This window comes from Ceratotherium simum, chromosome 13 (assembly GCF_057802395.1).
Source record: "Ceratotherium simum simum isolate JZ-2026a chromosome 13, ASM5780239v1, whole genome shotgun sequence".
NCBI classification, from domain to species: Eukaryota; Metazoa; Chordata; class Mammalia; order Perissodactyla; family Rhinocerotidae; genus Ceratotherium; species Ceratotherium simum.
In genome coordinates, this window is record NC_141912.1 from 16502850 (window position 1) to 16527460 (window position 24611).

Genomic DNA, 24611 nt, shown 5'->3' on the forward strand with positions numbered 1-24611 from the left:
AATGAATAAGCTTCTCTCACTGACAAATGCCAATTTTCCAGTGGACCATGGAAAATTGGTTATTTTTGGCCACTCTGTGGGAGGCCATGGGGCTCTTACTTGTGCTTTGAAGAATCCTGGAAAATGCAAATCTGTGTCAGCATTTGCTCAAATTTGCAACGGGTTCTCTGTCTTTGGGTGAGTGGGAGGGCAAAACTCTCTCAATGGATATTTGGAATCAGATCAAAATAAATGAAAGGCTTATCGTGCTCCTGTTCTTAGGAAGTTTTATTCAGGTTCTGGTTAGAGGCAATCAGGGAGATGACGACTAAACATTTCAGCAAGATAGCTACTTCCTGACATCAACTGTTTTTGGATTACAAGCGAGTTATGATTATAGTTACTTTTCATTATAATTTTTATTAATGACCACATCAGACTTCATGCAAAATTCCTGAATGAAGGAAAAATCAGAGACTAGGATCTCTTCTGAGTTATAGAAGTTAGAATAAAGAAAAATACAGTTATCAGGTTTTAAAATAGGAGTTTTCATGGCGCTAAAAGAGCTTCATTGCGTAGTTGAATCATCTTCTAAATAAATGTACATAATACAAACAAAAAAAGTTCAAGTGTATAATTATAATTTTAGAAGGCTTACCAAACATCAAACATGTTTGAATGACACCACACAGTTACTCAGACTTTTCTGTAGTTACTTTTTTAAAAATGTGGGCAGCCTGGTCTTATTTTACAGATCTCTTTGACGCTTTTTATGAGGTTGTGGTAAATCATTCAAGATTTGTCTGAAGATCAAGTTTTGTTGAATGAAGAATGAATTTTCTTTGCTACGTCTGCAAGTAGTAAGAAATTAATCTACTTTTTTTTTCAAAGTCAACTTAGATTTAAGCCTCCAGTATTCATCTTCTTCGTCATGTCAAACACTGGACGTGTAAACTATACTTTGTTCTGTGCTGTAGAATGTTCCCCCTTCCTGTTTACAGCCCTCTCCGCACAGGCAATGCCAAGGTTACATTGATTTTATTTCATCCACTTTTATTTCATCACTACCAGGAGAAATCCACAAAAGTATAGTTAGGTACTTATTGAAGTTTCAAAAATGCAGAATTTCACCCATTAATGATTCTATTATTCTTAAAACATGATAACAAAAATGTAGCCTCTCTAGGTTCTTTCCATTTAGATTTAGAGCTACTTTCAGTAAGACCTGCACATGGTCATGGATGGTGGCCTTGAAAGTTTTTATTCCAACCAGGCCCTGGTTCCACCCATTAGTGACATCCTCAGCCCAGCCAGCCATGTTACTCACCAACCCTGGCACCATGGGCTGGTCCTGACTCTGGCTCTGTCTGTCCTCTCTGCCCTGCACAGTGCCCCACACCTTTCCTGCTGCTTCCTCCAGGGCCTCCCTCCACACATGCACTGCCAGTGCATGGAAACCCATCCATGGGTTTCCTTGCCCTTCTCTCAGTCACATACCTCTGGTTTCTCCAGCCTCCAACCCTACTGATTCCTCAAAAGTGGAAGCATGGGAAAAGAGCCAATGCTAAGCAAGGCCCCAGCTCCTCAATCAGAACCTATGCTTTTCCCCCCACCACTGGTCCCCTAACTAGTAACAGACTCGACAGGACTCAGAGAATTTCAGAAATGGCATAAGGTAAACAAGGTATGCTGTCTCTATATCACATAAAACCCAGCTGCTAATGGTCCACATGAGATACTCAAAAGAACAGGTATGCAGAAGCTAAAAGAATAACAAAAAAAGCTGAGCCTTTGCTGTAGCTTCAGATGTACTTTGGGGAGCACTAGTGGGTGCAGGTAGAGGTACCCCCCACTACTACTACCACCAGAAGCTGGGATGGTGTAATCAAAAGCATGCATACTGACTCTCTTCCCTTGATTCAGGAATTTCCCTCTGTCTGATCAAGTTCTTGTGTTGGCAGCTGAGAAAGCCACTGACAGCTGGGGAGTTATTTTCTCCTTTAGTCACAAGATGATGGAGATCATCTAGGATGGGAAGTGTGGGAGAGAGAAGGAGGAGACAGATGCTCGCTGCTCTGACCAGAATTGGGTAAGATGGCTCATAGATCTTCCTTTCATGTAGATCAAATATTTAAATAACTCATGAGTCTATCCCTTACATTGGATGAGAAACAACTGGACCATATCAACAAAACTCTTGAGGTGTCAGAAAGAAGGATCAAAATTTACATCAGCCTTATTGTTTCTTGTTAATTTTTTTAGGATCATTACAAAATACTTAATCTGGATTGCACTGTTTCCAAGTAACTGAGGAATCTATAAAACTCAATAGAAGACTATTTACAAAGTATGATATCTGACCAGGAAAATTATTTGAAGTTAATCCTTCCTGTTTTGTTGATGACTGTTGAACTAAAACAGGCAGAAACTTGGATATCGAGAGTAGTTCACTGTAAAAAGCTTAGGTGCCCTGAGTTAGGAATACATCTGATTGTAGGAAAATACCTGATTGTAGGGAGAGTTATTGTTTTGCAATTTTCCACTTGCTACCTTAGAGATTCCACAAAATTATGGGTCAACCTACTCTTTATTTCATATGTATTAAACATATGAAATTATATACTTAGTGTATATACACTAAGTATATAATACATATATATAACATTAAATTCATAATAGAGCACCAATTATTATATTTCTTGTTTAAAATTATTTTGAACAATGAAAATTTCTTCCAGACAATGCATATTTTCCAGATTGTTCCCCGATGGTTATATGTCACAATACTCAGTCCAACCAATATCCATTGAGAGCCTTCTATGTGCCAGATGGATGGATATTCTAGCATTTCTGTCACTTAAAAGAAGGTTGTTAATTTTGGCTAAGTTCTAAGTAGACTTCTCCACACCCCTCAGTTTTTCTTTCTTCACCATAATTAGCTGCCCCTTCTTATAGCAATAGTATAAGCCCTTACTTCTGCCATGATTAAATGAGAGAGGCAGGAGTATTCCACTTGATAAATATAATCTTATTTTAAAAACTGAAATCTAATCCTCTATTTTAGCTATACATTATGGCATCACTTTTAACTTACAACTACAAATATATCACACAGAAAATATGAAAAGAAATGAAATAATATACAAATACTAGCATGTTGTGTTAGGGTGATATAATTATTTTTATCTGTTCTATATTTTCATTATTTTTAAGATACTACATTAAAATGAAAAATAAATAAGCTTGCCTTCTTACTAATAAACTCTTGTCTAACCATTGGCCTCAGGCAATTTCACATTCTCAAGCCTTCTCTATACTCAGTTAGAGGGCAAGAGTTAAATACCGTATTGGCCCCTTTTTCTATACTCACTCTGGGTTCAAATTGGCCTCTAGGTCTGTTAAATTCTCTTGGATAATCTCTCTCCCTTAGGCTGTCTCTAAACTTTTGAATCTGGCTTTTCTCTTATTAATTCTGCTTTCAAAGCCATTATCTTATTTCGTCCCAATAATTGGAGTTTAAAAAAAATATTAAACACTTTTGGCAGTAGTTGTATTTTCATTAGTCTTTTGGACAAACTTATCTACTGCTCTGAGCTCTGCCTTTAAATCTGGATTTGTTTGAGTAAGCAGACCAACGCACTGTTCACTGACCACTGATTGCATGTCATGCACCGTCCTTGGTTAGGATCACTGGGTACAGCTGTGCAGGTGTACCCAGCACAAGGGCACCTGGCTAACAGGTGAATGGAGGCATTTGTCAGCATGTGCCAAGAGGAAGAGACTACCGGCAACCCTTTCCTTAGCATTCCATAATGATATGAAATAAATTTGAGATCCTGCTCTTAGGCACCGACATATGTATAGGGGAGACTTGAAAAATAGAAAATAGAAAAAAAATTTAAGAGAGTAATTTCTTTCTAATTTAATGAATAGACTGTAAATTTCAAAGGTATTCAACGAAGGAAGAGATGCATGTGGACTGGAGTATTTAGGTATAGCTCCAACGAGTCAATGGAACATAAAAAGAGTCTTTAGGTTTAAATAGGTCTTATCTACTTCTAGTTACATAAAATTTTCATGCAGGGACATTCGTATCCACAAAGTGCGTTATTAGAGACATGCCCTGCGGTTTGAGTGGTGTCCGCCAGCCCCCTTCATCTTCTCAAATGCCTCTGAACCTCACCCCACGCCCACTTCGGTGCCTGGGATTAGTGAGCTATCTCTCTGAGTGAAGGCATGGTCATCACAAGATGCCCTTTAAAAAAGAAGATACCCCCAAAAGGTTAAACTTCCCAAATATGATCTACCTTCATGATTCTGTTGAGTGAAGCTGTTCACGTTTCTGCTCTGGAGAACCAGAGCCTGTGTTGACCTGAGGCTGAGACGCTGCCATTGCCGAGGGACTTGGAAAGAAAAGGCAGGAAGGAACTACTTTTCTCTGTTTTGCACTTTTGTAAATTATGGATATCTTGATCAATTTTTAGACATAAATGACTCCGAAAAAATGTGACAAAAGCTGTGGATCGTCTTCTCAGATAAATGCACAAAAACCTAAAACATTACTCACAATTCATGGAGCTCACAGACTCCTGAAGCCTGTCTAGAGATCCCAGGTTAAGAATCTCTGCTCACCGAACAAATAAAAAGTGTCATTTTTAGTGTCTGTGGTGCTGGGGAAACGTGTTGTTCACCTTTGCTTTCTTCTATTTATAGTTCATCCACTCAATTTCCGTGCTCATCCCTGCCCCTCCCCCCCACATTTGTGGGTGGACAGAACCATCAAAATAATGACTAAGAATCCTCACACTGGAAAAAAGAAGGCAGTGTGTTGCTACCTCCAATTTGTTTCTATGCTAGAACTACGTAACCAAGGGCAAGGTGTAGCCAAAAGAGGTGGGGTGGGGGTGGGAGTGGAGGGAAGGTGGGCAATGGAGGTGGTGTTGCAGAGGTGATGCGGTGTAGCCAGCTCTGCCATACTTTGTAGCTGCTCCATCAAGTGACAGCTCAGTACAACTCCTCCACATCAGGGAAAATCAGACCATGTAGCAGAGCCTCAAAGAGTTAGTTCTCTCTCTTATAGACACTAGGTCAGGACATATGGAAGAAATAAGATAGAAATCCTTACTAAGGACCGTCACATGGCAAAGGCTTGGAATATTTTAAATTTGTTTTCAGGGTCCTTGACTTCCCGGGCACAAGCTTCCAATGCTCTGATGGAGAGGAGGAGGGTCAGGACGCAAGAGTTGAGCTACTCCGGTTCCCTCTTTGAGAAGAAAGAATGTAAAGAATTCATTCACCCAAAGCAATCAGTGGCTCACTGTTAACCTCTGCCAAGAGAGTTTGATTACAGAAATGAGGTGACACTTAACTTATATAACTTATTTTTGTCCATATCTCATGAACTCAAGAGAGTATGACTCAGCTGCCCCTTTCTCTGTACAGCTCACTCAGAGGAACTATCAAGTTCCATCACTTTCCTTAGTCAGGTTTACTGATTCCTGGTACATCAGCTCAATAGAAGCAGGATATCCATTTTATTTCTAGGTATTCTTGCTGATGCATAGACATCAATCCCATCACAACTGTTCAGATATCTAGTCTTGTAGTAAGTATTTGTGATATTATCAACTGGCAATTTTCCATTCATTCCTATTTGTTCCTATTTATTCCAGTAAAGTGTAGTGGTTAAGTGTACAAAGTCAAGCCAGACTGCTAGATCCAGAATCCCACTACCAATGCTGCTTTGCAATCTTGGACAAATGGCTAAACCTCTCTGTGCCTGTTTCTTCATTTATAAAGTGCAGACAAGAACAGTACCCACCTCATAAGGCTGATGAGTTAATACATATAAAATGCTTAGAATGGAGCTTGGCAAGTGGTAAGTGCTCAATAAGTCTTAGCTATGATTCTTATTATCAGTTCGCTTAGGGTGCTGCATCCTCAGCAAGACAATGTGTGAATTAACTGCTGGTAAATTACCATTGGTAGCTTTCCACTTGGGAGTTATTAAAATAAAATACAAACTCTCATGCTACACTGGTAACGTGTTCTTCAGAACTTCTGACTCCTGAGAAGGCGTGTTTGTGGAGGTACACCATCTTTATCCTTTCCCCCTTCTGGACCAGGAAAAGCTCCAAAAAAGAACATTGTGTTGATTGGATGTTTTCCATTTGCCAGTAAGAGACCATACCAGTAGGGTAGAGGGGATTAAAGCAAGGTAGCACTGGAGCAATAATTGGGTCTCAGTAGTCTCAGCAGCCATATGGGTGAAGTAGGGCCCTAGCATAACTTCCTTTAGGGCACAACTGGAATTCAGGGACCCATTCTCTTTCTGTGCCTCAGTATGAACACTGTTTAGGAAAGAGGGTCTATTTGGGTCCATTTGTTTCCATTCAATACACCCCTTTGAGGGAGAACTTTTCACAAAGCCAGCTCAGAGATGATTAGCCTCGTGCATGTCAGATTGATCTGGAACTCAGAAGCGGATTCTGGGAGAGGATCGTGGAAGCCTGGATTCCACCCAATTCTTGTATGAGCTTTATAGACTATGAATTTCGAGGTGCTGAGTCACCTACCCTCTGTCAAGATTCTAGCAAATCCCCTTCATAAAACATAGTTAATTTAAAAGTTTTCTGCTACAAAAAGAAAGGCAGAAGAACAGTAGAACCATTCCAGCGATGGGCCCCTCCTCTTCCCCATGCATCTACTGTGCTATCGGCTGTTGGGTACAGCCCTGGCTGGTGGCAACTGGAATGTTATCCAGGCGAACAAAAATCAATGGAGAGGAAAAGGCTTAGATGCAAGAGTAGGGGCCCAAGGTCTTTGTCAAGACAAGAAAATTGTTAGCTTTGACAAGAAAGGGGACATTAATTCAAGTGAAATATCAAGAGCAGAGGAGAGGAGAGGACAAATTTTGAGGTAGAGGGAGACAAGTTGAAGGCATGGAAGTTAGCGTGGCATCAGCCTCCTTGTACAGCAGGTAACAAGATCATCTGCTAAGGAGAAAGGCAGGTTTGCGTTGGAATCTCAAGGAGGACTGAAAAGATTTAGAAGAGCTGGCTGTCTGTTCTCTTCTTTCCAACTCCACTACCTTCAGAAGGAATCCTGTAAAAGAAAAATGTATCAACAACTATGTACTCAATGACCTTTCTGTGTCAGCCTTGGGGAAATAGCCTTGAACCTTTACACAGACATGATCCCTGCTTTCTTGGAATTGTCAGGTCTAGTTGGAAATATGGACCATAAATATTAGAGAGTTGTGAGGAAGAAGACTTCAGTGGGGATTAGCCCCATTGTGGGATGTCACATAGCACACGGATGCTATGCTAGGTGCAATTAGTTATGGAAGAATTCAGGCACCAGGTTAAGACTCATTACTTTCCCCTCCAAACCAGTGCATTATTTCTTAGAGGACTTCCCTGCCTCCTATCTCTTTCCAATCCTAGATAGCACTACCAAATTAACCATTGTTATCATGATTCAGCTCAAAAACTGTCAAAAGACCCCAGTGCCTGCCCCTTAGGGTTCAAACATCATAGGCTAAGATTAAAGGCCTCCCCCAGCTGGGACCTATCCTTCCTTCCCAGATCTGGCTCTCACGACTCTCCATTCCAGCTAAGCCCACTGCCTGTCCATACATGTCCCATCCTTTGTCACCTCTCCACTTTTGTCCCTGCTGTTCCTTTCATCTCGAGTGTCCTTCCCCCACCATCCACTCTTATCGTTTTATTTCTGCTTGAAGCTCAACTCTCATTTCCACCTGGATGCATTCTCTGATCCCAGGACTAGACGCAACCTCCCTCTCTTCTGCGCATCCACAGAACTTTGTTTATACTTCTCTTAGGACATTTTTTACAGTCTGCCTTACACTGTGGCTATCTTTACACTCTCTTCACTTTCCTACTATACTATAAACCTAAGGGCAGGATTTGTGCCTTATTCATCTTTATCCTCCATATTACTTGATACTCCAATGCAAAATATATTTAGGTAAAGGAAACGTTCTACTAATATTTGTTAAAGTTAATGCTAGAAAATAAAAGTCATATTAGTCTGGATGCTTGGGAGGTCCCTGTGAACCTTCACAAGTGGTTCTTATGAATATATTATTTTTTACATTCCTGGAACATAAATGTTCTAAATACATATATACTTCATCCATCTACTCATTCGTTCTTCAGTATAAATCTATTGAATACCTACCAAATGCAGGGCATGTGCATGAAAGGGATCGCCCTGGCTCTGGATATATGCAGTGTATGCATTCATTTATCAATGTTTAGGTCATTTTGTTTCCCTTCTTGCCAGACAAAGGGAAGCAAAGAGGCACTGCCCATCCCCACTGTTGGCCAAGGGCAATGTGTAATAGGAATGACCTTCATTTAAACTGTGACCTGTGGGGTCAGAACAAGCTTTGTAATGCACAGAACTGAATTAGATACAATTTTAACATCGACAGAAAATATTGGCTTTTTAGACATTCATCCTTGTGTTTGTTTGGAAATTTTGCTTTAAAAATCATCAATTACATTTCCTCCCTCTTTCTCTCTTGTCTGTAATTATTTTCCTGGCATTCATTCAATGAAGAGCTTCCAGTCCACTTTTTTAGATTGAAATAAACTGATGAAAATTGAAAATCATTGTCTCTCTTCTAATAGCATTAACAAAAAAGTAAAAAGCTTCCAATTTTGTAATTATGATCAATATATAAAGGGGAAATGGACGCAAATAAAAATAGATTGGTTTGAGGTACATTTGTTTTTAAATAATCAGGCAACTTTTTTCCTTTTAAAGACATATGTAAAATACATTTTGAAAAACTACATTAAAAAAAATGTTGTTACAAGCTTCGAGCGCCTCTGAACTTGATGCCTAGCTAAAGCATTAGATGTCCATCTCCATCTCCTGCCTGGGCCTTTATCCATGTATTGGGGTTAGGGGACTCACAGGCCTGTCTCTTGCTTCCTAAGGACCCATCGTTTCTCTGCACAAGTCTTTGAGGATCCAATCTATCTGTGGCTCCTTCAACCAGTGAGCCTCCCAGACCTTTCCACACTTCTTTGCAAGGCTGCCTGATGCAGTGAATTCATTTCTTTCATAGCCTGGCTCTTGGCAGGCTGTCTTTCCCTTACTCTGCCTTCCCCGTCTCCCTCTCTTTTCTCCCACGGCCCGTCTGCCCCTCCTTTCCTCCATCCGCCTCTCCTCTCTGCTCCCCTTTATTTCCACTCTCCGCCCGCTTAGCTTTGCTCTCCCTCTCTCTCTCTCCCCCTCGGCTTGTCTGTATTTGGAGCTCCCGGAAGCCGCCGGCGACTCTCCCCAGGAGCAGCGTGACTGACACCGACTCGTTTTCAGGGGGGAGGAGGCGGAGGAGGAGGGGAGGAGGGCAGGCGGGAGGAGGGTGCGAGTGGCCGAACACGGATTTGCATTGCCGAGGACGAGACCCCAGGACACCCAAGCAGGTAATCCTGGAGCGGCTGGGCCCGGCGAGGGTGGGGAGGGCGGGGGGTGCAGGTGCGGGGGGCGCCCCGCGACCGGCGCTTGGAAGTTGCGCCGAACGGGTGGAGGGGAGAGGGGGCCGCGACGCGGCGGAGGCGCGCGAGGAGTAAAGGCAGCCCGGGCGCGGGCGCCTGCGGGGGCCAGGATGCCGGGGACCCGGGGCAGGGACGCGGGCGGGAGCGGGGGCCTGCGCGCCTGGGATCCGGGCGCGGGGGCGCGGGCGGCCGCCCCATCTGGGTCAGCGCAGCGGCGCGCCCTGCCCCCGCCGCCTGCCCCGCTCCGGGCGCCCCGGCTGCTCGGAAGGGGGTGCGGGCCGGGAGCGCGCTCCGGGCTGGGCAGGCAGCTGCGGCCTCGCCGCCTGAGGGCTACCGCGCGCCAGGCCGGTCTAACTTTGGGGGTTCTCGCCGGCTCGGCTCTGAGCCTCCCGGGGGTTCGTGCGTGTGTTGCGGGTGGGGTGCTGTCATTGGACTGGATCTGACCATAGCCACCTCGATCAGAAAGTGCTGGAAAGAAACGGACCTGGCTTTTCTGCAGAACCTGACTTGAAGCAATGAGTCACTTTAAAAAAATGCAAAGGCAACTGAGGCATTGAGGGACAGCTCCCAAAAGGGCACCTCACAGCTGGGTCTCTGACTGCTTTGGGTGGAGGGTTATTCATGGAAGTAGCCGCATTATCATCACTTTTTGGGCTAATAATCGCATGTTCAGATGGACTTTTCTTCATTCTCATCAGAGTGGTGTTTGGCATCACAAATAGGCTGCAAATTTTAGCAGTATTTGAATTGATGCATTCTTTAAAATGAGTAAATTTGGGTGACTGCGTTTAGGATATTGAACTAGGATTAGGTCCAAACAGGCCAGAGCGGGAGATGAACACTTAGCAAAAAGATCAAGAGCCTTTAGTTATATAGTCATAGGGATGCAGAAGCCTGGGGGACTTATGCATAACAGTTGACCAGAATTGTTTGCAGAGTACTATTTCTTTACAGCTTATATAGGTTTCTTTTAATTTAAGGAACATGCCTTAGAGTTCTTGGTAAAATATCTAGGCCCACTTAATGTAAGATTACAGCGGTGGAGTGATCTTGGGGAAAATTGTTCTTATATTTACTAGAGTCTAATTAGACTGGAAGCCTCTTGAGGGCAAGGATGGGGTTTTTGGTAGTTACAGCCCCAGACAGTCCTTGACTCAGAGCGTGTAATGAGCAGGCAGTAAAAGTTTGTTGAAATAACTTGATAACTTGAGTGTGGCTGGATCATGACTTCTTGAAGATACCACATATTTTGCGAGGAAAGACTACTCCGTGAATCCCCAAATTTAAAAATCCTTAATAAAATTAGAATCACGATGTCATGTAAATATTTATTAAAGATAAAGAGAAAAAGAAATTGACTATGAGAAATCATGAAGGTGACTATCAAGGTGGTCTTGGCCAGTAGGAAATAGGTTTTTGCTGCTCAGTGTTGAAGTGAGAAGTAATTTAATTTGTTGATTTAGAATAAAGTTTGTCAAACTTTTTGAGTAAAGGGCTGGACAGTCAATATGTAGACTTTGCTAGCCATATGGTCTCTTTAGTAACTACTCAACTGTGCTGTTGTAGCTTAAAAGCAGCCATAGATAATACATAAAGGAATGATGGTGGCTGTGTTTCACTTTATTTATGAATTCTGAAATTTGAAGTTAATATAATTTTCACCAGTAACAAAATAGTCGTCTTTTTTTCCCACGCATTTAAAAATGTAAAAATCATTCTTAGCTTGGGAGAGGAGAGAGAGACATGAAAATAGGAGGGGAGAAGGGGCAGGCTTGTCCTGTTGCTAGTAGTTTGCTACTGCCATCTACCATGTGAGAGCTTGGAGAGGAACCTTTTGAAAGGATTAATGGGTCAGATTCTCTGAGTGCCTAAGTCATATCTGGAAATTAAGTTAAATGCCTTCAAGAGTAGCATTGATTTATTTGGAGCATTATGGTATTTTGTTTTGTCTTGAGTATTTCCTAACAGACATCTTTATGCATGACATTTTGTTTTTAATTCATTAATTATGTAATATTTTATATATGAAAATAATATGCTGTTTATGTAAGCTTTAAACATTACATTTGGGGCTGGCCCCGTGGCTTAGTGGTTAAGTGCGCGCACTCCTCTACTGGCGGCCCTGGTTCGGATCCTGAGCGTGCACCGACGCACCGCTTCTCCGGCCACGCTGAGGCGGTGTCCCACATACAGCAACTAGAAGGATGTGCAACTATGACATACAACTATCTACTGGGGCTTTGGGGAGAAAAAGGGAAAAAAAGGAGGAGGATTGGCAATAGACATTAGCTTAGGGCTGGTCTTCCTCAGCAAAAAGAGGAGGATTGGTGTGGATGTTAGCTCAGGGCTGATCTTCCTCACACGCACACAAAAAAACAAACATTATATTCAAATGACCACCTGTGACCCCATCACATTTTTAAAAACTAGAGCTTAAGAACTAGATAATTCTGAAAAGATAATCCACAGTATAGGAGAAAATATTTAAAAATCATGTATCTGATAAGGGACTTGTATCCAAAATATATAAAGAGCTCTTACAACTCAGTAATAAAAAGATAAATAACCTGATGTAAAAATGGTCAAAGGATCTGAATGGACATTTCTCCAAAGAAGATATACAGATGGTTGATAAGCACATGAAAAGATATTCAACATCATTATTCATCAGAGATATGCAAATCAAAACCACAATGAAATACCACTTCATACCCATTAGGATGGCTAGAATCAAAAAGTCAGATAATAAGTGTTGGTGAGGGTGTGGAGGAACTGGAACCCTTATACATTGCTGATGGGAATATCAAATGGTGCAGCTGCTTTGGAAAACAGTTTGGCAGTTCCTCAAAAGTTAAACATAGAGTTACCGTATGATACAGCAATTTCACTCTAAGTATATATACCCAAGAGAAATGAGAGCATATGTCCACACAAAAACCTATACACAGATGTTTAAACCAGCACCAATCCATAATAGCCAAATGATGGAAACAATCCGATGTCTATCATCTGATGAATGGATAAATAAAATGTAGTATATCCATACAGTGGGATATTGTTTTGCCATAAAAAGGAATGAAGTACTGAGACATGCTACAACATGTATGAACCTTGAAAACATTATTCTAAGTGAAAGAAACTAGTCACAGAAAGCCACATATTGTGTGATTCTGTTCATATGAAAATGTCCAGAAAAGGTAAATCTGTAGAGACGGAAAGTAGATTAGTGGTTGCTTAGGGCTGGAGGTTGGGGGTGATAGTTAAAGGGTACAAGGTTTCTTTTTGAGCTGATGAAAATGTTGTAAAATTGACTGGTGATAGTTGCACATATCATTGAATTGTGCACCTCAGATGGGTGAATTGTATCGTATGTGAGTTATATCTCAATAAACCTGTTAAAGAAAATAAACAGAAGGCTAGAAAAAGAGAACTAGATTGTTACCTAAAATGTGGCGTCTTTCTTTGTGCTCTTCTTCTATGCCATTCCCCATGTCCCTCCTATCCCTGAATTTTGTGTTAAACCTTCCCTGGTTTTATTGTAATACAGTTTTATGACATATGTATGTATTCCTAAACAATATGTTGTTTAGCTTTGCTTGTTTTTTGATTTACAAAAAAGTGTTATATAATCTTCTCACTTTTTAAAAACTCAACATTGTTTTTAAGAATTTTCCATATTGTTGCATGTAGCTATAGAGTATTTGTTGGCGAATATTCCACAGTTTATTTATTCATCTTCTTATTGAAGGGCGTTTGGATTGGTTCCTGTGTTTTGCTATTACGAAGAGCGCTTTTGAAGACTTTTTTCCATTTGTCTTGGCATTTCTATGTAAATGTGAATGTGCCATGTATTTTGATGATTAAAAAAAAAAAAAACTTGATTCTCCTTCTGACTTATATATTAATGGTATATACCCAGCCTGTTCATTCCCCCAAACTAGATAAAGTGATTAGAGCTGAGATCCTGACTTTTCATTCTGTTTAAATTCTAATTGTAATATCTATTTTCTCATGTCCTAAGAAATGTGGAAAAACATGATCTAAAATTTTGCAACTGAATTTCACAGCAGGACCACTTAACCCAGTCACTCATGAGTCTTCGTCTCGTTTTATCACCTGAGTTTAGGAGGGGACGGAGGACAACTTTAACTATTAAATCAAAGGGAGATTACTTTAAGCAAGGTACATAAGTGGTTATTAACCTTCACAAACATTTTCCTTCTGTGTGTATCTTGCTGGGTAGTCCAGTATTTCTAACATGATTTAGTTTGGTTGTTCTGATAACAAGCAGCCAACTGGAAATCTGGTGTTTAAGCCTTGGGCGCTTTCTAGGTCTGCCCTGATTCAGGCTCTGTGCTTTTGCAGTTCATTCAGGATGTTTCTACTTGTACTTAGGAAGAGAAGAAGCACCCTAAGGTCAGAACAGGCCATTATAAAGGAATTTTTTTTTTTAAGTTTTTTTTATTGTGGTAAAATATACATAATATAAAATTTACCATTTTAACGTGTACTGTTTAGTGGCATTAAGTACATTCACAAAGTTGTGCAACCATCAGCACCATTGATTTCCAGAACTTTTTCATCATCCCAAACTGAAACTCTGTACCCATTAAACAATAACTCCGCATTCTCCTCTCCCCTCAGCCCATGCTAACCACTATTCTACTTTCCGTCTCTGAATTTGCCTATTCTAGACGCCTCATGTAAGTGGAATCAGACATTTATCCTTTTGTTACGTGAGCTTTTATATCCAGGGGGATTCCATCTTGTTTTGTTTTTCTTAAGTAGATCCTTTTCCCACTTATGGAAAACGTATCTTCTTTTACTGAGAAATTACATAATAGGACAGTTTCCTTTTCAGTATACAACCTTATATAGGAAGGAACATAGGAAGTTGGCTAAAACCAGAAGAACTTTTGGTTATTGTGGATGGGGTCTTCATCTGCCCTGTCTAGGTAATTAGGCATCTAATAATTCTGGCTTCTCATTGACCACTTAGCTAAGTGGAAAAGGTACAGTAGTCCTAATTCTTAAAATTTCATACCTTTCTGATGAATGGATGAATTAGGTAAACTTTGAGGTTCCTGTTAGCTCCCAGCTTCTCAGAATTTAAAGCCCATTCTGTGATATATAACAGTCTGATCTAAAGTCATTCTTGTTTTGATAGGAACGGGTATTAAAGAGCAGGAGGTTTCTGGGAGACTAAAAATAGAAGGGAGGTGGTTGAAATGGCAGTATTGAAGAGGAGGATGGCTCCTGGAGAAGCTGGATGCTCGAGACACCAAAGCAGACCTTGTAGTACATGGACAACATTGGCTGTCTTGTGTCTATGCTTGTACACAGTTTAATGAGAAAATAACCATTATTACTTTGCATCAGTCCACGTGGAAATCCAGAGAAACTCTGGGATTCGTTGATTATTTATTCATTCCCCCATGTTGAATGACTGTTATATGCCCAGCACAGTGAAAATCACTGGGGGCACAGAGATGAGTATCAATAAAGGAAGGTGTAATGAACAGGAGATGACCTAAGCTGTGAGCATAGGTCTCAAAGGAACTACCTAAGTAGTTCCAACCTGTTTCTATTTAGTTTTATTCAGAGAAGAATCACTGGATTCTTATGAGATAAATTGATTATTTTACTCTGAGGCCACAAGAATTGCTCAAATTGTACTACACTAAGAAAACTGGCCATGTATAGAAAAAATAATCTTGGTATATGAACAGCACAGCTATGACTAGCATTTAATAGCCATAATAATGGAAACACTGATCAGTGATTCACTCAAAATTATAATACTGGTGAGACAGGGGGATGGGAAATATGTGTGTGTGCACGTGCACGCGTGCACGTGTTGGATTCAGGATAAGAAAGTACTAAATTCTTATTTTCTTAGTGAGAAGATATTGGATGAGGACTAAACCCCAAAAACCAATCAAGAAATAGCAACATAAACGTATTTGTTAGAGACATAAAGGAAACACCAAAGGAAGCTGTAAAAAGTAAAGAAAGCGGATCCCTCTAGGGAGAGGGAAACTGGAGAGCAGGGCAAGAAACTGCCTTTTTTAAGGGAATAAGCCTTGTAAAACTACTTGACTCTTTAAACAATGTGCATGGATAATTTTGATAAAAATAAAAACTCTAAAAAAAAAAAAAAAAGAAAACTGGCCAGTTGGATTTTCCAGAACCGGGTAAAATAGGCTTCTAAGTGGTGAATGCATATTTCAGTCTGATTGTAGTCTGATATGTAGTTTAGGCTGTCTATTTTATGTAATCTTAGTTTGGAAGCGTATATATTGCCCAGAGGTGTAGGTAAGGGATTAGTGTGATATATGAGTGATCTTTCCATCTGATGAATACTGTCGGGTGCTTCTGCTCACCTCTCTCCACTGGCAGGAAGCCCAGATATCTAGCCTAGTGAGCAGGTTGATGGACAAGTCCATCTAATCGGTTGTTTGGCATTAAGAAGACTAAAAGCAGACAGTCTTTATCCTGGCATCATCTTCTAGCATGCTAGATGCTGTGGCTGGAGATTTTCGGGGGTACAATGCAGGTACACAAGTATTTAGGCAAAGTTTTTAAAGTTTGAATTTTAATTCCTTCTTCATTTTCCATTTCTTCTTCTTCATTTCTTAGTACCATCATGGTACACTCTAGCTGTTCAAAGTTCCCACTGTGGACAACCCTTAATTCCCCCTTCTTCCATCCTGTTTTAGAAGGGCCTCATCCTGCATTAGGTATCCTCTTCCTTCAGTGTCTTTTCTGAATGGAAGGTGGATGATTATCTAATTAAAGTTCTTCAGTAATTGAAAACTTTAAAAAAGAGGTTAATGCAAATGAGTCTAGATAATATAGAATTACGGGTGGGACTCATTTTTATGCTTCTTACTTTAGGCCAGCAGCCTTCAAACTGTATACATTAACTATACATAAAGACTTCCCAAAGGTACGTGCACACAGGTGTTCTGAGAAAATAAATTTCCAAATCCTCATCTTCCATACGTACCTTTTCCTCAGACTGGTCTTCTTGAAATCTGGCCTGTAATGGAGACCCAGGTTCTCTTTCCCACCTTCTTTTCCATAATCACCTTTTTCTCACTTTATATAAGAAAAGCCTATTTCTAACCCATCTTACTAGTTCATTTTACTACAAGGCCTATCTCTAACTCCTTTTACTAAATTGCATTGTTCAAGGATGTAAAACTCTAGGGGATGGGGAGGGCAAAAAAAGGGGGGCATTTCAGATGATCAGTTTTAGGGGTGAGAAAGTGAATGACTCTAATGCCCGGACATTGGAAATCATGTGTTTTCTAAATCTTTGTTTAAAAAAAACAACAGAAGTTCAATCTAATCAAATTATAAACTGATGTTAAGGAGAAGTTTAAAAGAGGATGAAATCATGACGCTTATACAAGTGAAAAACGACCATTTTTAAACATGTTAAAACATGAGACAGCCAGAAAAGTCTACAGTCAGTTCAAAGGAAATTATTGATAGGAATGCTGAAATGAATTTGCCTAATAGACATAAAACTGGCTTCTTCCACAGTGGGAGAGGGAAATCAGTTGAACTTCCACAGAACATTTATTTGCATGCCTATAGACAATAATTACTTGCTTCATGATTGGTTGTCTACAAGTTAACTTCTGTGTCTACAGAGGTGTAAAATGGCCTAGTCAAAGACAATGAATGGCCGAGATAACCCAGATGGATGGGTTAGGATACTCAGTAAATTTTAGTCTTCCCTAATTTTTCCTTACATTGATGATTAAAATAATTTTTGATGTTTCATCACCATGTGATGTTTAGTATATAACTCAGAAGGAGTTCAAAGAATTGAGTGACATTTCTATTACAAAATTTCATCCATTCCCATCTCCTCATTTATGTGAACATAGTTTCCCAGCATTTACGTTGATAAAAACAAAAATTAAGAATCAAATTTATGTTCAACCTTGACTCATTCTAGTAATAAGTATACTCATCCACATATGCATGAAATAATTGAAAAATAAAAGTGCTCAAAAGAGAAGGGTTTCTAATAAAAAATTACTTTTTATTTACATTTAGTAATTATTTGTCAACATTTGTAGTATGTGTGTTGTTTTGATTAGTTGCTTTCTAATAATAGTTATAATGGTAGCAACCAGAAGAGCATTTTTTTGCCATTGAATTCAAATTTAAGTTTACATACATATTTTTGATGCAGAAAAGTATTATAAAGTAATGAATAAAAGACATTAAAACATAAAATATATAAAACTAGGATGAACTTCTATAGGGCAAGAAGAATGGAAATATAAGTTCAAGGAGAAAATGTAATTATACAGAATTTGTGCATGTCAAATTGCAGCCAGTTTGTGTATTCTTTTTAAATGAATAATGATGAATTTCAATAGACATATTTCACTGAGTGACAAAATAGTTTCACTCAATATTTACAGAGTGCTGGAAGTTACATTCTTCACAACTGTTCACATTTTGGTGAAAGTTTGTACATGTATATCTAAAAATGTGCAAGAGGGTTTTACAAACTTTTTTTAGGTTATATACAAGTAAAAATTTGAGAATCCCTTTGTAGCTCGTCCTGCCTCTGTTTTCTGACCAAAAATCAAGAGTCTGTAATGTGGCAAACACTTTCTGCAAGTTTAGTGTTTGTAAATGAACCGATTTATTGATTGAGATAGTGACTCCTTGTTCTGCTAGATTTAGGGAAGACATTTAAGAATTAAAGGTCTTGGGACTTGTGGCACCTCTCAAAAGGGAATGATAGCCTGTCACATTTTATTTCTTTCTTTTTAGGCAGTTATATCTTCACTTTACTCATCTTTCTTGTTCTCCCCTTTGGAGGCACTCACTGTAAGGTGTTATGTGTGTATGTGTGTATGTGTGAAATAACCAGACAGATAGCACTGTTTAAATCTATAACTGTTTGGCCTTCACCAAGTTTGAGAAGTTTTGGGCTATTATTTCTTCAGGTATGTTTTCTACCCCCATCTTTTTGTCCTCTCCTGGAATTCCAATGACACTAATCTTAAACCTTTTAAAATTGTCCCAGAGGCCTCTTAGGCTCTGTTCATTTTTTTGTTCAACCTTTTTCTCTCTGTTCTTCAAACTGGATAATGTCTATATCATCAAGGTCACTGTCACTTCTCTTTGTCATCTCCACTCTGCTATTGAGCCCATCCAGTGCATTATTTGTTATTGTATTTTTCAGTTCTTCTAAGATTTCCACCTGTTTCTTTTTATAGGTTCTATGTCTGTGTGGAGAACTTCTGTCTTTCCATTCATTTCAAGAGCGTTTACCTTTATCTCCTGGAGCATAGGTAAAATAGCTCCTGTAAGTCTATCTGATACTTCCAACGTCCGTGTCATGTTGGTGTTGGCATTTGTTGATTGTCTTTTCTCTTGAGAATTGATCACATTTCCCCAGTCCTTTGCCTGTCATATATTTTGGGATTGAATTCTGGACGTTTTAAGTATTATGTTGTGAGACTCTGGATCCTTTTGAAATGCTCGATTTTTTTGTTTTACCAGGCAGTCAACCCGGTTCTGTCTTGCATTCTGAGGACAAGATTCCAACATCAGTTCATTTTTCAGAGCCTTTGCTATGCTGCTTTGGGTCCCATGGAAGCACTGTTTAGGGGTTAGTCTTGGACCTGAGCGGTGGCTTGTATCATAGTTCAGTTCTCAAAGCCTTTGGATCTGTCCCACACGTACACAGCTCAGGGGCAAGACTGGGGCTTGTACGGGTTCATGCACAAAAATCAGAGGATCCCGTTCTTCAGCTCTCTCCTCCTTGGGATTCCTCCCACACTCTCCTGCCCCTAGGAGCATTTTTTTCCTGGTCCTTCCTGGCCGGGAAGATTGGGTTTCCCTTGAAGTTTTAGCTGCCACGCTGCTGCAGTATAGTTCCCCAAGACTGGGGCCATCCTAAGGGCAAAGCAGTCAGAGCAGACAGAGGGAAAAATAACAGGGGTTCTCTCCACACACTCTTTGGATCGCAAGGGCCCCAGCACCTCCTCTGGCAATAAGATCAGGTTTCTCTTAGAGAAACTTTTAGCAGCTTATGCTGCTGCTTGCTCTTCTGCCACACACAGTTCTGTGACTGCAGCCATTCTTGGGAGAGAAAAATGAAAAAAAAGAAAAAAGGGCTGGACTTTCCCTCACATTCTTTCATTTGCAGGAACCTCCTTTCCAGGTCTTCTGGCCAAAAAGAGGAGGTTCTCTCGGAGTTTTTGCTGCCTGCGTCTCCTGCACACTTCCAACCATGGGTCACCCCTGGAGAGAAAAGAGGGAAAAACCCAGAAACGTACTCCCAGATAAGTCCCTTTTTCAAGTTTTGATTGTTCTCCTCACTTCACCTGAGACTGTTTATCGTTCAGAGTCAGGGAGCTGCTTTTTGCATTTTGAGCAGATTAGAGGGTGGGCTGGAGTGGGCTTATTCGTGCTTGACCGTCACTGGCAGCCCCCCTTCCTTCCCATGCCTTCCCTTAGTCTCTCTCCCCGACACCCCACCATTCTCTTCTTTCTGCTTTGCCCTTCTTCTCTGTTTCCCTCTTACTTTGAGCTCCCAGATATAAAGAGCAAAAAAGAAGAACCTATAGGGCCGGCCCTGTGGCATAGCGGTAAAGTGCGCGCGCACGGCTGCTGGCGGCCCGGGTTTGGATCCTGGGCGTGCACCGACGCACCGCTTGTCAAGCCATGCCGTGGCGGCGTCCCATATAAAGTAGGGGAAGATGGGCATGGATGTGAGCCCAGGGCCAGTCTTCCTCAGCAAAAAGAGGAGGATTGGTATGAATGTTAGCTCAGGGCTGATCTTCCTCACAAAAAAAAACAAAAAAGAAGAAGAACCTGTAGTCCTTTGGTGGTCCACAGCTCTATTTGAAAACTTTGATTTTGTTACAAGTGATAAATCGAAGTCGAGTATGAGAATAGACCCAGGAGGCTGGAGGCACATGAAGAAGCAAAAAGGGGTTGGAGGACAGCGCTTGGGCCAAATCCATCCCCTGCCTATTTTAAATCAAATGATCTAACTTGCACTTGTGAAAATGTCCGTGCATAAAACTGGCCCAGCACTTCAGAACTGATCCTTAGGGTTTTTCTTTTAAGAGAGCTACTGAATCTGTTATTCATTTGTATATAAACCTTACAATAAATGCCAGTGAATTTTGAGATTAGAAGGAATTTCAGCAAACTTTATTACCTTAATTATTCCAGAGAGACATGGCATTCCTTATAATGAAATGACAGGGTTTAATAAAGCAAAACATTTTAGTTATGTTGTGAGAAATAAGTGACAATATGAAATGATATCCCCTTTTATACTTTCAGTCAATTGTGTTTCTGCAGCTTATCTGTTCTGTGGCATGGCCTTACAAGTGTGGTGTGTGAGATGTTATGTCATTGTGTTTAGGGGATAGGAGAGGTGATAACACAGGCAATAGTAAGTCATGGATTGAGCACTCACGGGGTACAGATCAGTGATGAGTTGTGAGCATTCAGAGATAAATTATAATAATGACACTTAGGCATGATTTCATAGTTCACAAAGTTCACTGCATCATCTCCTTTAATCTTCCCAAGAATCCTGGAGCAGGTGTTATTATTAGGTAGGTAATACTTATTTATTTTTTTTTTGTGAGGAAGATCAACCCTGAGCTAACATCCATGCCAATCCTCCTCTTTTCTTTGCTGAGGAAGACTGGCCCTGGGCTAACATCCGTGCCGATCTTCCTCCACTTGATATGGGACGCAGCCACAGTGTGGCCTGACAAGCCGTGCCTCACTGTGTGCCCGGGATCCAAACCCAGGCCGCCAGCAGCGGAGCCTGCGCACTTAACCGCTACACCATGGGGCTGGCCCCTTGTTAGGTAATACTTATAATTCCATTCCTGAAGTCCCCTGAGCTTCATGTCCCTACTTGCAGCTGCCAACTGTCATCTCAATATCATTGTAGATGCTTCAAACTCAGATGTCTAAAACTGAGCTCCTCCTCTTCATTAGCCACCTCCATTCCCTATCTCTATTTTTATTGGTACCACCCTACCTGGGAGCAAGACATCTACGACATCCTACCTTCTCTCTTTCCCTCCCAACCCCATCTAATCCATTTAAGCCTTTCTCAGATCTTGCCTAGTCTATGCATCTCTCAGATCTTCTTCAATCCACTGTCTCGTTCATAGTCAATTCCCAAGTCTACTCCCAGCTGTATCTACCACTGTTACTAACTACTCATCAATCCCTTGTTTCTCATGCTTTCTCAGATAGCTCCTGGCACACAGTGAATACTCAGTAAATATTTTCTGACTGTAACGCCTCCATGTCTTTGCACATGCTGGGCATGGGCTCAGGAATGCCTTTACTTACCTTTCTTCTTCTGAATAACACCTCCTCATCCTTTGAGATTTAGTTTAGTTCCTAACTAAACTTTAGTAGCCTCCTACTTCTCAGGACTCAGTTGAGTACCCACCCTTCTTGACCCCCCCATTCCCACATGCACCGACAGCATTCCTGGGCAACTCTATCATAGCATTTCTCAAAGTGTGCCCTTGTACTCTGAAGTATACTTCTTAAAAATGCAGATTCCTGGGGATACCCAGAACCACTGGATTGGTACTGCTGAGAGTGGGGCCCAGGAATCTGCATGTTGGAAGCCTCACTTCTCCCCAGTGATTCTGATGCACAGGAGAGTGAGGAGCAGTGAGAACTGCTGTTCTGTTCTGTCGCCTATCATGGTCTCTACAACCAAAGGGGTGTGGCCACTCAGAGCAATCTCTGGTTAAGTTTAATTACCACCTGTGACTTTGTTGGGAGATGAGAGCAGCAAAGTCACTCAGATTTAACTGTTTTTCAACTATGCCTTTATAAAGAGGAGCAGCACTTATTTTTTGGTTTGTTTTTTTAAAGCTTTATTGAGGTACAATTTTGCAAACCATAAAATTCACCCATTTTAAGTGCACAATTCAATGATTATTAGTATATTTACAGCATTGTGCAGTTGCCATCACAGTCCTATTTTAAATCATTTCCGTCACTTCAAATAGAAATTTTGTCCCCATTGGCACTCACTCCCTGTTCCTAGCTCCAGCCCTAGACAACCACTAATCTACTTTCTGTCTCTACAGATTTGCTTTTTCTGGATACTCATATAAATGGAATCATACAATATATGGTCTTCTGGAATCATACAATATATGGTCTTCTGTGGCTGGCTCTTTCACTTAGCATAATGTTTTCGAGGTTCATCTATGTTGTAGCATGTATCAGCACTTCATTCCTTTTTATTGCTGAATAATATTCCATTGCATGATATACTGCATTTTGTTTATCCATTCACCAGCTGATGGACATTTGAGTTGTTTCCTTTTTTGTCTGTGTGTGAGATGAGCATTATGAATGATGCTACCATGAACATTTGTGTACAGGTCTTTGTGTGTGTGGCATATGTTTTCATTTCTCTTGAGTAGATAACTACAAGTGGAGTGGTTGGATCATATGGCTCATACGTACTTAACTTTTTAAGAAATTTCCAACCTGTGTTCCATAGCAGCTGCATCATTTTACATTCCCGCCAGCAATGTAAGGTCCACATCCTTACCAGCTATTATCTGCATCCTTACCTTGTTATTATCTATCTTTTTGATTGTAGCCATTTTAGTGGATGTGAAGTGGTATCTCATTTTGGTTTTGATTTGTATTTCCCTAATGACTTGATGTTGTGCATCTTTACATGCACTGCTAGCTCTTCGCATATCTTCTTTGGAAAAATATCTATTCAAATATTTTGCCCATTTAAAAATTGGAGTATTTGTCTTCTTATTGAGTTGTAAGAGTTCTTTATATATTCTGGATACAAGGAAAGCAATACATTTACTTTATGGAGGGACAAAAGGTCCATGAAAATCCTGCCCAGGCTGTGGTAGCCTGGCCAGCCGGGTCTCCGTGGCCCTTCTTTTTTCCCCAGTGCCAAGGTGTGGCCCTTGGGGAACTCTTAGAAGCACCTCTTTGACCGCGACTTCCTCCGTGGCCTAAACAAGAGCAAAAGGGCAGCATGGGGACACAAGAATAGGAAGAGCTTCCCCAACAGCATAGGAGTATAGAAAGGGTCGTGGAGGGGCTGGGGGAGGGAGCTCCTTTTCAGTGAAGGATCCCTGCCTCACATTTAGCTAAGGGAGTTCCCACTTCAAGATGGGGGAATGTAACAGAGTTCTGTCCTGGTCCCACTCAGCATTCAGAGTCTATGATTTTATGGCTCCGTCCTTACCCAGCCACATCACCCCAAGTCAGGGCACAGAGCCAGCCTTCAAGATATACTTAGACTTCCCCCATGGTCTCAGTTCCCACTGGGCTCTTTTTTGCTGAGATAGCCGAGGTCCCAGTGGCCTGCTGTCTTGTAGTGCTGGCCTATCCCCAACAGCCGAACTGTCCACTCCTCAAGGAGATCATGGTGCCTTGAGGATAGAGTCTGTGTCTCATCCATGTGAGTAGCCCCAGCAGCCAGCACAGAGTATACCTCAAAACACGTTCACATACAATTTTCTTAAGTCAGTGAATGAAGAAGGAATGAATTCATGTATTGGAAGTGAGAAAACTGAGACTCGGACAGGTTAAGTAATCTGCCCAGAGTCACACAGGTTGTCAGTTAAGGGACTGGGTCTCAAATTAAGGTTCTCTGCTGCCAAAAATGCTTTTTCCACTATATCAAGTTATGAATTCCAGCCTCTTGTATTCAGAGATTCCAACTTAGAGGAGAAATATTTATCCTACAAGACTGGTCGGGGTGGTTCTGAGGAGTGATACCACCAGAGTGGAGAGGGCAGATAGGATGGGAGGTAATTTCTAGATGTGGTGGTTTCTTTTACCCTTCTATACTCCACTCTGGATTTGCGGGAGATGATGGGAAGTAAATGCGTCAAGGGAGGTTACCTCTGGTTTGTGGACAATGGATGACCTCTTGGAGGAGTTGGGACTTGGAGAATGGGTGCAACAGTGCCTGGAAGGACCCTCAGGCAGTGGAAACAGCAAAACTGCGGCATAGAGGAGGGATTGGGGGCATGTTTGGGAAGGGGCGAGTGGATCTGAGGAACCTGGTGAGGT

The 24611-nt window shown here is 41.0% G+C and overlaps 1 protein-coding gene across 2 annotated transcripts in view; it reads left to right on the forward strand.

The window, feature by feature from the left end:
• The window catches only part of CAP2 (cyclase associated actin cytoskeleton regulatory protein 2), a 149795-nt gene that overhangs the window by 13866 nt on the left and 111318 nt on the right, over positions 1 to 24611 (forward strand). The window contains exon 1 of one of the 2 annotated variants that reach the window (XM_004432097.3): positions 9383 to 9437. The exons of the other annotated variant lie outside the window; for it this stretch is intronic. The gene's annotated coding sequence lies outside the window, so the exon portion shown is untranslated. Of the gene's footprint in view, positions 1 to 9382; positions 9438 to 24611 lie in introns of those variants that run through there. 2 annotated transcript variants of the gene reach the window in all.